The sequence below is a fragment of the Ornithorhynchus anatinus genome, chromosome 13 (genome assembly GCF_004115215.2).
Source record: "Ornithorhynchus anatinus isolate Pmale09 chromosome 13, mOrnAna1.pri.v4, whole genome shotgun sequence".
Taxonomy (NCBI): Eukaryota; Metazoa; Chordata; class Mammalia; order Monotremata; family Ornithorhynchidae; genus Ornithorhynchus; species Ornithorhynchus anatinus.
The window spans coordinates 17372951-17384857 of NC_041740.1; positions in this window are offsets into that span (position 1 = coordinate 17372951).

The window sequence follows — 11907 nt, forward strand, 5'->3', positions numbered from 1 at the left end:
CAGACTGTGGCTGTCCTGATTAATTTCTGTGTACCCAGTATTTAGAATGGTGCTTGAGACATAGTAAGTGCTTAAAAAATACAGTAATAGTAATCATAATGATAGAGCCCAGGCCTGGGAGTCAGAACGATCTGGGTTCTAATCCCAGCTCCTCTGCTTGTCTGCTGTGTGACCCTGGGCAAGTCATGTAACATCTCTGGGCCTCAATTACCTCATCTGTAAAATGGAGATTAAGACTGTAAGCCCCATATGGGACAGGGACTGTGTCCAACCTGATTTGCTTGTATCCACCCCAGAGCTTAGTACGGTACCCGGCACACGGTAAGTACTTAACAAATACCACGGTTATTATTATTGTTGCCGTTAATAATAATGCAGTCCAATATAGCTGTATGGCAAGGGACATATGAGTCTAGGTGATAGTAAATAATACTTAAGGCAGCCCTTAACCCCTGAATGTATGGCTCTACCTTACTTAAGGCATCACAATCAATCACTCGTATTTTATTAAGTGCTTACTGTGAACAGTACTTAGGAGAGTACAATACAACAGAGTTGGTTGACACATGCCCTACTCACTGCAAGCTTAAAGTCTAGCCCAAAACTGTGTTATACTGCAGAAGCATCCTCGGCTCTGTATCCGTATTCTGGTTCCTACATTCTGGGCCCACTTGCAGCAATCTGACTCTCCTGGAACTTTCTAAATTGCTGGTCTTTACCTAATAAAGTCCTGAACAGTATAACTGACCTCAAAAAAGGCCGGTGAGGTGATTTTTACAGCAGGCACAAAACTGTGGGAAGAAAACGTAACTGCTAACAGGGGCTTCAGGAAACTGTTTATAGCATAGACTGTTTTTTAATCATTGAGTCCTTGGATTATTCAAAAAGTAGGTGGCTGGGTCCGAACCGTGTTTTTATCAGTTATGCTAAATTAACGAGTATATCGGGGCTTTGTAATTTCAGTGTCAGCTGTCTGCTATGCGACTTTGGGCAAGTCGATTAGCTTCTCTGGGGACTTACACTGTGAGCCCTATGTGGGACAGGGACTGTTTCCAACCTGATTAGCACTTAGAACTGTGCTTGACACATAATAAGCGCTTAAGAAATACCATCATTATTATTAGGAGCAGTCTCCGTTGGTGCTTTCTGTGATTGTTTCTGCTGGGCACCCTCAGGGTGGCTCTTTCTGCTGTGCTGTTTCCAGTGAGATGTCCAGGTGTGCTTTCTTCCTGTAGCTGCCGTTCCAAGCTGTATATCTTAGTTGATTGGAGGGAGAACCAGTTCACACAACACACAAGTGGTGGAACTGGGATTAGGAATTTACCCAAACACCTCTTGAACCTGCTGATTGTATTATTAACCCAGTTTTATAAATAATGGACCTGCACCATAGGCAGGTTAGGTCACTTCCCAGAAGCTCCTTTCCAAGTTTGACCAGGTCATGGTTGATAGGTAAGTGTGTATCCGAAGGTACGATAGGCATTCCAACTTTAGTACTTGAGTCATGACAAAATCCTTTCCCTTTTGTGTGCTTTCAACCCACTTTTTTGCATTTTCCAAGTGTTCCAAGAGTTGCAAACCAGTTCTGGCATCAATTTTTTTTTTTAAATAGTATTTGCCTTCCTGGTCCTTGTTTATTCTGATTAATACATCCAAGGATCACGTTTGCTTTCTTAATATCAACCTTAGCCGTTGACTTGAGTTTGGCTGCTTCCGGCAACTTCATGCGTGATTTATGTCCCAATTCATCTTAGAACACAGTCATGCTCTTTGCATCCGGATGGTGGGGTGAAAGAAGAGGATGGAGAACGAACAGCAGCAGGCCCAAGTGGATGCTGCGCGACCTGAGGAATGGAGACAGCAGGTAAGGGGAGTCAGGGGTGTTTTAAGGGGACCAGGGCTTTAAATGACTCCGCAACGACAGAGGACACTTCAGACAGGACATAGACTGCTGGTGGGCAGAAGTCAGGAGTGGGGTGGAGAGCGGTGGACCATCAGAGATGTAAAACTCCCTTTGGAACTGGGAATTGAGTAAGGGACCCTCAGTCACCCCAAATTCAGATCCCCACAAGACACCACTTGGCCTAGTGGATAGAGCATGAGCCCGGGAGTTAGAAGGACCTGGGTTTTCATCCCAGTTCTGCCACTTATCTGCTGTGTGACCTTGGGCAAGTGTCTTAATGTCTCTGTGCCTCAGTTACCTCATCTACAAATGGGGATTAGGACTGTAACCCCCATGTAGGACCTGATTAGCTTGTATCTACCCCAGCACTTGGTACAGTGCCTGGCACAGTACAAGTGCCTAAGAAATGCCAGTTATTTTTATTACTATTATGTGCTTATCAAATGCCTTTTCATTCATTCATTCAATAGTATTTATTGAGCGCTTACTATGTGCAGAGCACTGTACTAAGCGCTTGGGATGAACAAGTCGGCAACAGATAGAGACAGTCCCTGCCGTTTGACGGGCTTACAGTCTAATCGGGGGAGATGGACAGACAAGAACAATGGCACTAAACAGCGTCAAGGGGAAGAACTTGTACCTTGGCCTTAACAAGTACCATTATTAATAATAATAATTATAATGAAAGTATGGCCAGGGAGCATAATAATAATGGCCTGGGAGCAGCCTCTCTGGGAAAATCAAGTGCACTGGATTCCATGATGAAATTATTGGCTGCTGTCTTTGGCCACTATAGGAAACAGGTAGAGGAAGCTGGGTCTGTTTCCCAGAGTGAAGCAGTGAGCAGTAGCCCTCATCTCCGTTACAAATCCGGACTCCTTTTCATTGAGGGGAGCCCCAAACTGAACTTTCTGTTTCTTCCTTTGGTGGAAGTGCGAGATACAAGGAGGGCTTTCCAGTTCTTAGTTACTGAAAGCACAACCCCAGGAGGGGCACAGTAAATGTAGTGACATACAGTCTAGGCCACGTTGTCTTGGTTTGTAGTTGAGTAGATCCTGAATCAGTGAAAATATTGGCTCCAGTTTGACTTTGTTTACTATGAATCAGTTCTGTGATCATTCTGCACGCTCCGTGGATTATCTCTGACACTGTCGCTTCATTTAGTGCGATTGCTTCTCTAAATTCTTCTCTGCAGTCTTCAAAACAAGTCTACTGACTTATTTTCATGAGAACCGAAACTTAAAAAAATCTCTGAGGGGATGTGGGGAAAAAGGTAGAGTTACTACATTCCCCCTTCTGTGCCTGTGGATTTTGTGCTTATTCAATCAATCCATCATATGGTATTTTTTGAGCACTTCTGTGTTTTTTGTGGGTTTCTTTAACGGTATTTGTTAGGCACTGTACTGAGCACTGGGGTAGATTCAAGCTAATCAGTTTGCATATAGTCCGTCTCACCCTTGGGGCTTACAGTCTCAATCCCCATTTTACAGTTGAGAAAACTGAAGCAGAGAAGTTGTGATTTGTCCAAGGTCACGCAGCAGACAAAATGTTGGGACTGGGATCAGAACCCAGGGCCTCTGACTACCAGATCCTTGCTCTTTCCTCTAGGCCAAGACAAAGGGTGGTGACTTGTTGGCCTGGTAACATTTTCTTCTTTCTAATCAGCTCAAAACTAGAGCTAACCATGGATCGAGCCTTGAAATGGGCAGATAGTGCATTAAATCACCCAAGACAATTGTATTTCTCTTGACCTCAGTGCTTTGTGTTAAAATTCTGGTGTCAGGAGTTCACTGTTGAACCATACTAAAATGGGATTTGATCTGTGTGCCGACCTTCCCTGGGATTAAAGTAAGTTAAGTTTTACCCCCCCAAAATAGAACTCTAGTCCCTTGTCCTGGTGATGTGAGAGTGTGTGGCTCTTTAGAAATGAAAAATGAATCTTTGGGTTTTTATTTCACAGTCAACATAAAAGGTCCACTTTGTACAGGCAGGTTAAGCATGTAATAATAACAGATAATGTGCTTCAGAGAAAACTCTCCCAGCTGACTAAGTTGTTTACCCATCTGCAAAATACATGTGTCTTAAACTATTACAATCTCCTTAGGGGTGAAGGAATGGGAGCTGTTTGCTGCAGCTTTGAGGCTGGATGTTTGCTTTATTATTAGATTCCCAGAGTGAAGCAAAGCTAAAATGCCTGAAGATGAAGCAAAAAAGTGCATTTTGCCCCCTATCTCTGGTTCACTACACTCTGTGAACCAGGACCAGAGTGCAAAAGGTTTTTTTGGGGGAACAGGCTCTGTTCGAGGCAGTCAGTAATCCCCAGTTAGACACAAAACTTGTGAACTTAGCTACTCCAAACCTCAGCATATGTGTGTGTGTGTGTGTGTGTGTGTGTGTGTGTTGATTCAGTTGTGCATTCAATGATATATTTTCACTGCTCTATTTGTAGATCAGCCACACAAACAGGTTAATTACAGTAGTGTCTTCAAATATGACAGCATGCCATTTTTTGGTTCTGCACTTCCCAAACGCTTAGTATAGTGCACTTTACCTGGTAGACACTCGAGACTACTATTTACATTTAGAAGAGTGGATATCACCAATCTTAGAGATTTTCAATTTGGAATGAGGTTTTGGAGTTGCCTCGGTGGGTAGAACTGCTGAAAAGTAAAACAGTGAGAAGGTCCAAGTGTCACAGCTATTTTAGAAGGTTGCTTCAACTTTGAACTTGCTTTGAATGTTGAGGTCGAATTCCCCACACTGCCAGTCTCCCAGACATCTGTCCTTGCAACATTGGACTTTAGGCTGCTTAGGCAGCAGAATTCAGTGGCAACAGTCAGTTCTGTGGGGAGATCTTGGTGAATAATGTTGGCCAGCTGCTGATTGGTTCATATTTTGGGGGATAATCAACAGTGTATTGTTCATTGCTGATTCTGAAAAGATGTTCATCTGCATGTCTTACTGTACGAATTCTTCAAGAGCACAGTTTTGAACATTCAAGAGTAGGATTTAAGGACTGTGTGTACTGCTGAAACAGCCGGGTGTGCTGAATGTTTCCTGGAGGGTCAGACTTTGCCTTCCAGATGTCTTGGGTCCTCAAGCATAGATGCAGAGAATCAGACAAGAATGGACTGATTTACATCTGTGAGCTAGGATTTAGTTCCTGTGCCCTGCACAGAGAAGTAGTGTGGCCTAGTGGAAAGAGCACAGGCCTAGGAGGTAGGGGACCTAAGTTCTAATCTCAACTTCTCTGTGCCTCAGTGTTTATTTATCTCCATCTGTAAAATGGAGATTCAGTACCCCTTAACCCTCCTATTCAGACCATAAGCTCTCTGTGGGACAAGGACTGCATCCAACCTGATTGACTTCTGTCTACCCCAGTGCTTAGAATGCTTGATACAAAATAAGTGCTTAACTAATGCCATAATTATTGTAATTATTAAAGCCTAAACCAGCTTGTGTTCTGACTCCGAGTGAACTCTGAGATGAGCTCCTTCTGACCTTCTTTTAACCAAAAGAGAATCCATTCAATATCAATCGTTGGTAATTATTGAACACCTTTAGGGTGCGGGGCACTCCTTTAAGAGCTTGGGAGACTACAGTGACATTAGTAAACGTGATCCTTGCCCTCAAAGTGCTTAGATTCTACCTGGGGAGGTAGACACCCAAGTACATTAGAGCTGAAGGGAAATGTCTATAAGATTTGTACCCAAGTTTTAAATGGGGATGGGAGAACTTTAAGTACTTAGCTGGTTCTAAAGCACTGATGGGAGTGTTGAGGGTTAGAAGGTGGAAAGAACAGAAATTATTTTGAGAAAGCCTTCTGGAGAAGATGAGGTTTCTAAAGGCCTTTGTAGATGGAGAGGGGGTTCTATATTTTGTTTCCTAGGCAATTTCAGCTTTTGTGACCCAGACTTCCTTGGGCATTAGATGTTGCTTTATTCACCTCCAGATCCTGTGATTCTTGACTGGAAATGGGTCAGCTCCTTTACAGCTTGAGGAAATACTTTATTCCCCTTGCAACCTTGCCGATCACCTTGTCTTTGTTTACTCCCCTTAATATCCTCCAGCTTTGGTTTACTGATTGCTTTCTGGATCCTGCCTATTTCTAAATTATTCTCATAGTATGTGGTTTCTGGCCTGGAGCCAGGGAGCCCCGAGACATAAGATATCATTGCTCTCCTCCTGACTTGTCTAACAGGCTCCAGATTCCCAGGGAGCAGGCAACACTGGTAGTTTCCCTTTAGATGGCACTGTATGTTTGCCTTTTCTCTTACAGGAACTTTGGTCGATCGGAAGAGTTGTCAGGTGTTTCCGTATTTGATGAATTAGAAAAGGGCTGTCAGCAGCTTTGTTTGAAACTAGATTTGGAAATTACGGTGTACGTTGAGTCCAGGTGTATCCAGAATGACTTTTCAGGACTGACTGGATTGGGTCATTAGTTCAGCAACACCCCTAGGTTGGCCCACCCTGCATCTATGTGAGGGCCTCTCACACCTCTTCGAAGGAAGGACACCGGGATCGGGGAGAAACCGCCCTCCGGGTCGGGGGTCTGATGTTCCAAATTGAAAAGTAGCAGCCCACCTTCCCACCCGGCTTTGATTTGGGAACAGCCTCTTTCTGAAATCCCAGCAGTGGCTGACGCTGTCCCCACATTCGTAAGTAGTAACAGTATTTATTAAGTGCCTATTGAATAAAAAGCACTGTACTAAATGCTGGGGGAAGATACATGGGTAAGAATTAGACACCATCTCTGATCTACCAGGGGTTCACAATCTGAAATTAGAGCCTCTGCTTGGGGAGGGGGAAGACATCATAGGAAAGATGAATATATTATAAATGCAAAACAGCATAAAAGACAAGGCTCAGGGTGCAGCAGGGGAAGCAGTCATCAAGTGGATAGAGCACGGGCCTGGCAGTCAGAAGGACCTGGTGGCCGATCCCGGCCCTGCCACAGGGCTGCTGTGTGACCTGGGGCAAGCCACTTCACTTCTCTGGGCCTCTGTTACCTCATCTGTAAAATGGGGATTAAAACTGTGAGCCCCGTGTAGGACATGGACTGTGTCCAACCTGATTAGCTTCTATCTACCCCAGTGCTTAGAACAGTGTTTGACACATAGTGCTTTAAAAAACCCCCCAAAAACCGAGGGCTGTGGCTAAAGGGGTGCGATGGGAAGGGGTCGCTGGGGAGCCCCACCTGCACAAAACGCGATGGGAGTGGGGGCCCCCGGCCTGGTGGTGGGACGGTGGGCAGGGGTTCCCCGAGGCCACTAGACTGTAAGCACCTCGTGGGCGGTAAACGTTTCTGTTTATTGTTCTAATGTAATCTCTCAAGCGCGTAGTACAGTGCTCTGCACGCAGTAAGCGCTCAATAAATACGGTTGAATGAATGAGGCCGAAGGCTGCGCGGGCGCAGGACAGGCCTTTGGACAGGGAGGCATTCGGGTTGGCTTCAGCGCGGCCTTTTTTCCAGCCTGGTGGAAAAGCCGCGGCGGGAGGGGAGATGTCAAGAGAAGCAGCGTGGTTTAGTGGGAAGAGCCCGGGCCTGGGAGGCAGAGGTCGTGGGTTCTAATCCCTCCTCCCCCACTTCTCAACTGTGTGACTTTGGGCAAGTCGCTTCACTCACCTGTGCCTGTTACCTCATCTGTAAAAATGGGGATGAAGACCCTGAGCCCCACGTGGGACAACCTCAGTACCTGCTATCTCCCCCGGCGCTTAGAACAGTGCTTGGCCCAAGGTAAGCGCTCGACAGACCCGAACATTATGATGGCGGAGCAGCCGGCAGGGGGTCGGCAGGAGGGGGGGCGGGGGCGGGGGCGGGGTGTGGTGAGGCTCCGGCCCAGCGGGCGGCGGCGGCGGCCCTCGTGCTTCCCCGGCCCGCCGCCGGCTCCGCCTCCTCCTCCGCCTCCTCCTCCTCCTCGGGCTTCCCCGCCGGGCCCCAACCTGCCCCGGCCTTACCCTCGGCCGGCAGGAGCAGGAGGAAGAAGAGGGGTCCGTGTCCCCCCCGGGACAGGTGAGACTCAAGGCGGGGAGGGGGCCTCTGGTCGGGCACCGGACCCAGGACTCCCTGACCCCTGTCTCCCTTAACCTCCGGACCCTGGACTCCCACCCTCCAACCTCCGTTCCCTTTAACTTCCTTAACTTGCAGACCTCCCATCCCCCTTACCCTCCAGCCTCCTGACCTCCCCCCATTAACCTCCTGACACCCCCCCCCCCCATTAACTTCCAGCCTCCTGACCCTCCTCCTCCCCTGTAACCTCTGGCCTCCTGACCCCTGAACCCCATCCCCTTATCCTCCCTTCAATCAGTAGTATTTATTGAGCGCTATATGCAGAGCACTGTGCTAAGCGCTTGGAATGTACAATTCGGCAACAGGTAGAGAAAATCCCTCCCCAATGATGGGACAGTCTCCAGCTTCCTGACTCTCACTCATCCCCTTATCCTTTGAACCCCTGCCCCCTAAACCTCTGGACCATTGACCCCTCCCCTGCTCTAACTAACCCTTACCCCCCTAACCTCTGAGCTCCTCACCCATGAAGGATATTTTAATGTAATTATCTAGTTTTGTGGTTTTTGGCTTTTTAAAAATGGTGTTTGTTAACTGCTTTCTGTGTGTCAGGCACTATTCTAAACAGTGGGATAGATACAAGCTCATCAGGTTAGACATGGTTTGTGTCCCCAATGGGGCTCACAGTCTTATTCCCCATTTTACAGATGAGGGAACTGAGACACAGAGAAGTTAATTGACGTGCCCAGAGTCACACAGCAGACAAGTGGGGGAGCTGGGATTAGAACTCAGGTCCTTCTAACTACCAGGTCTGTGTTCCATCCACTAGGCCCCGCTGCTTCAGGCTTTCCAAATCATCATTGCTGTATTGCTTGGGTGTTTCAAGTTAAAGTGATTCTTTGGTCTAATTTGATGGTCTCTATTTGCACTCAACTCTCTTGGCTGCTTAGTACATAGCTTAGTACAGTATCTGTCATATAGTAAGTGCTTAACCAATACCATTAAAAAAACAAATATCATAATTATTTTCATTGGTAGTATTATTGGTGTTTGGGGAGGCTGGTACACACCTGGCTTATCAGTGTTTCTCCTTCTGGAGGTGTCTGCCACTATACGCATATTTGTTTTTGGAGTCATTCAGGAATTTCATCCTGATATACCTGTTGGCTCCTTATTCTTCCTCCTGTTCCCACAGTTTTTTTGGTATCTGTTAAGCATTTATGTGCCAAGCACTGGGGTAGATAGGTTTTCAGGTTGGATGCAGTCCCTGTCCCACTTGGGGCTCACGGTCTAAATAGGAGAGAGTAGGAGTTAATAACCATTTTATAGATGAGGAAACTGAGGTGCAGAGAGGTTAAGTGACTTGCTTAAGGTCATACAGACAAGTGGCAGAGCTGGGATTAGAACTCATGTCCTCTGACTCCCAGAACAATGCTCTTTCCATTAGGCCATGCTGCTTCCCTACTGTATTTTTTAAGGCTTATTTTTAAACAGGTTCATATATATATTTTGTCTGTATCATCCTTTATATATTGATAGGTCCTTGAGGGCAGGAAATGTATACCTTGGCTCCTTGGGCACTCTCCCGTGAGCTTAATACGACACTCTGCATATGGTACGAGATCAACAAACAGCAGAGACCGACTGAGGGATTATCTATCAGGACCAGGGGCAATGATGGTTTCCATTAAGAAACTCCCAGGTCTCTTTGTGTGCAAGCTCTTAGTTCACCGAGCTGCACTTGGTGATATGAACTTTTGGTAAACAAGGCTGGGTAAATTAATAATTAGCAGGAAGGATTTGGGTTTCAGAAAAAAAAGCCCTGCGGGATTAAAGGGGAGCAAAGACACATTGAATTCACATTCTGCTGCTCCTGTTTAAATGTGGCCCTGTAGCCTCACAGACGATGTTCTTTTCCCCCGCAGAACGGTCAGAGGACTCAGCAGATGAAAGCTTCAGAGGAGACAGAGGCCAGAGATGCCCAGGGTAGGTGTATTGTTAATACCTCTGATGACAGATGTCTCAACCAGCAACCAATGAAGAGATTCGGCATTGTACTTTTTGTTCTAGTTCAGTACAAGAGACCAAAAAATATTGAGTTGTGTTTTATGCACAGACAGGATTTTTCCTTTCAGCATCAGGCTTTTTTCTTTCCTCTGCTGGTCGGTAGGGACATCTGGCAGAGGGAAGGAGCAGGGGTTGGCAAAGCCTGGAGGTTTGCCCATCAGGTGCACATCTCAAGGTCAGGACCCATGAGCGGTCTGTGGCTCAAACACCATGGGTCTGGCCCCTGTGGACTGTGTCTTGTGAAAGTGTGTTGGTGTGACCCATAGTCCCCCATTTGGTGCAGGTTTAAGTGAAGGGAATTTTCTACTAGGAAATGAATTTTGCAAGGAGCCTCTGGCCCCAGGAAGCTGGGTTGCTAATTTGGTGTGACCCTGTGGGGCTGCCCTGAATGTGTCTCCCCCTCAACCCCAGCTTCTCCTCACTTGGATGACCACAGTCAGGCCACTGTGGTGGAAAGTTAGTGATGTCTGTCAAGGAGTCTTGGGGCTGAAGGACAAGCCTGATGTGGTAATCGAGGCCCTCCCCCAGTTATTTTATTAATGAAGATGGTTGCTGCACGTGATGCCTTTGTCTTCTAGTCTAGAAGAATGTGTTCCCAGACCATTAATGGGAAGTAGATTAGGCCACACCTGCCTTAGACCCTTTCCTGCCGCACTGGGGTCCCCGCCTACCCCCAATCCCTTTGGGTGGCCGAGTTGAAATCCCGGGGTCACGTTGGGAATGATGGTGGTCTCTGGTTACCATCGTGGCCTGGGGGAACAAGTATGGGCTTAGAAGTCTAATCCCAGCTCTGTAACCTTGGGTAAGTCGCTTAACTTCTCTGTGCCTCAGTTTCCTCATCTGTAAGATGGGGATTCAGTACCTGTCCTCCTCACCTGCTCTAGACTGTGAGGGACTGTGTCTGATCTGATTACCTTGTGTCTACCCAGAACTTAACAAATACCACAACTATTGTCATCATTAGGATTACGACTGGAAGGAGTTGTCCCAGGAATTTGGCTCGGCTGGTGCCGTTGGCCTCAACAATCACTTTAGTGCCCTATTAGCAGACACAGCTATTTTCTCCTGCTTGTGCCTCTTAATGTAGTTACTGAAGAGATTTCAGACCGGAGCAGTGAAGGAGACCAAGACACCTCCTATCTCACATGTGCTCTACTAAAGTAACTGTTCACACTGCCCTCCAGCAGGTAGGGCAAAGGAATTCCAGGATACCACTAGTGATTATGGGGAATGGACCCTCCTGGGCCCTCACCCTACATGCAGACTGGTCATGGAGGATTCTGGGAGCCCTGAGGGCTGCAGTTTTATCCTCATTCTATCTCTCCTTACCAATGTTTTTCTAGATCAGTCATCACTTTCCAAATTAATATGCATTTCAGTTCTGTTGGTAGCTGCTTCACATACCAGAAGGTGAAGTAAAGCAAGAAAATGCCCACTGAAAGAAGCTGCTTTCATTGTGCCACACTGGATATCCATTTTCTCTCAGGTATCTGCACCAGGGCCACCATAGGGAGTTAACTGCCCCCCCCCCTTTTTAATTTAAATGATATTTAAGAGCTCAGGGTAGATACAAGTTAATAAGGTTGGGCACAGTCCCTTCTTCCCTAGTCTAAGTAGGAAGAAGAGCAGAGTTAAGGAAACTGAGGATAGACAAGTTGTGACTTACCCAAGGCCACACCTCCAACAAATAGCAGAGCTAGGATTAGAATCAGGTCTGTGCTCTGTCCACTAGGTCAAGCTGGTTCCCTTACCTTGATTTGGTTGGTGATTTCAAATACACTACTCCAGCCCAGGTCTTTTGCTGGATGAATGGGGTGTGTATGTTAACATGTTGGATTCACATCCCTGAAACTGGGTATAAGGAAAAGTGGGGGCATATTTCAACTCTGCCCTGTTTGAGTAGAAAGCTGAATTAGTGACAAAATACATA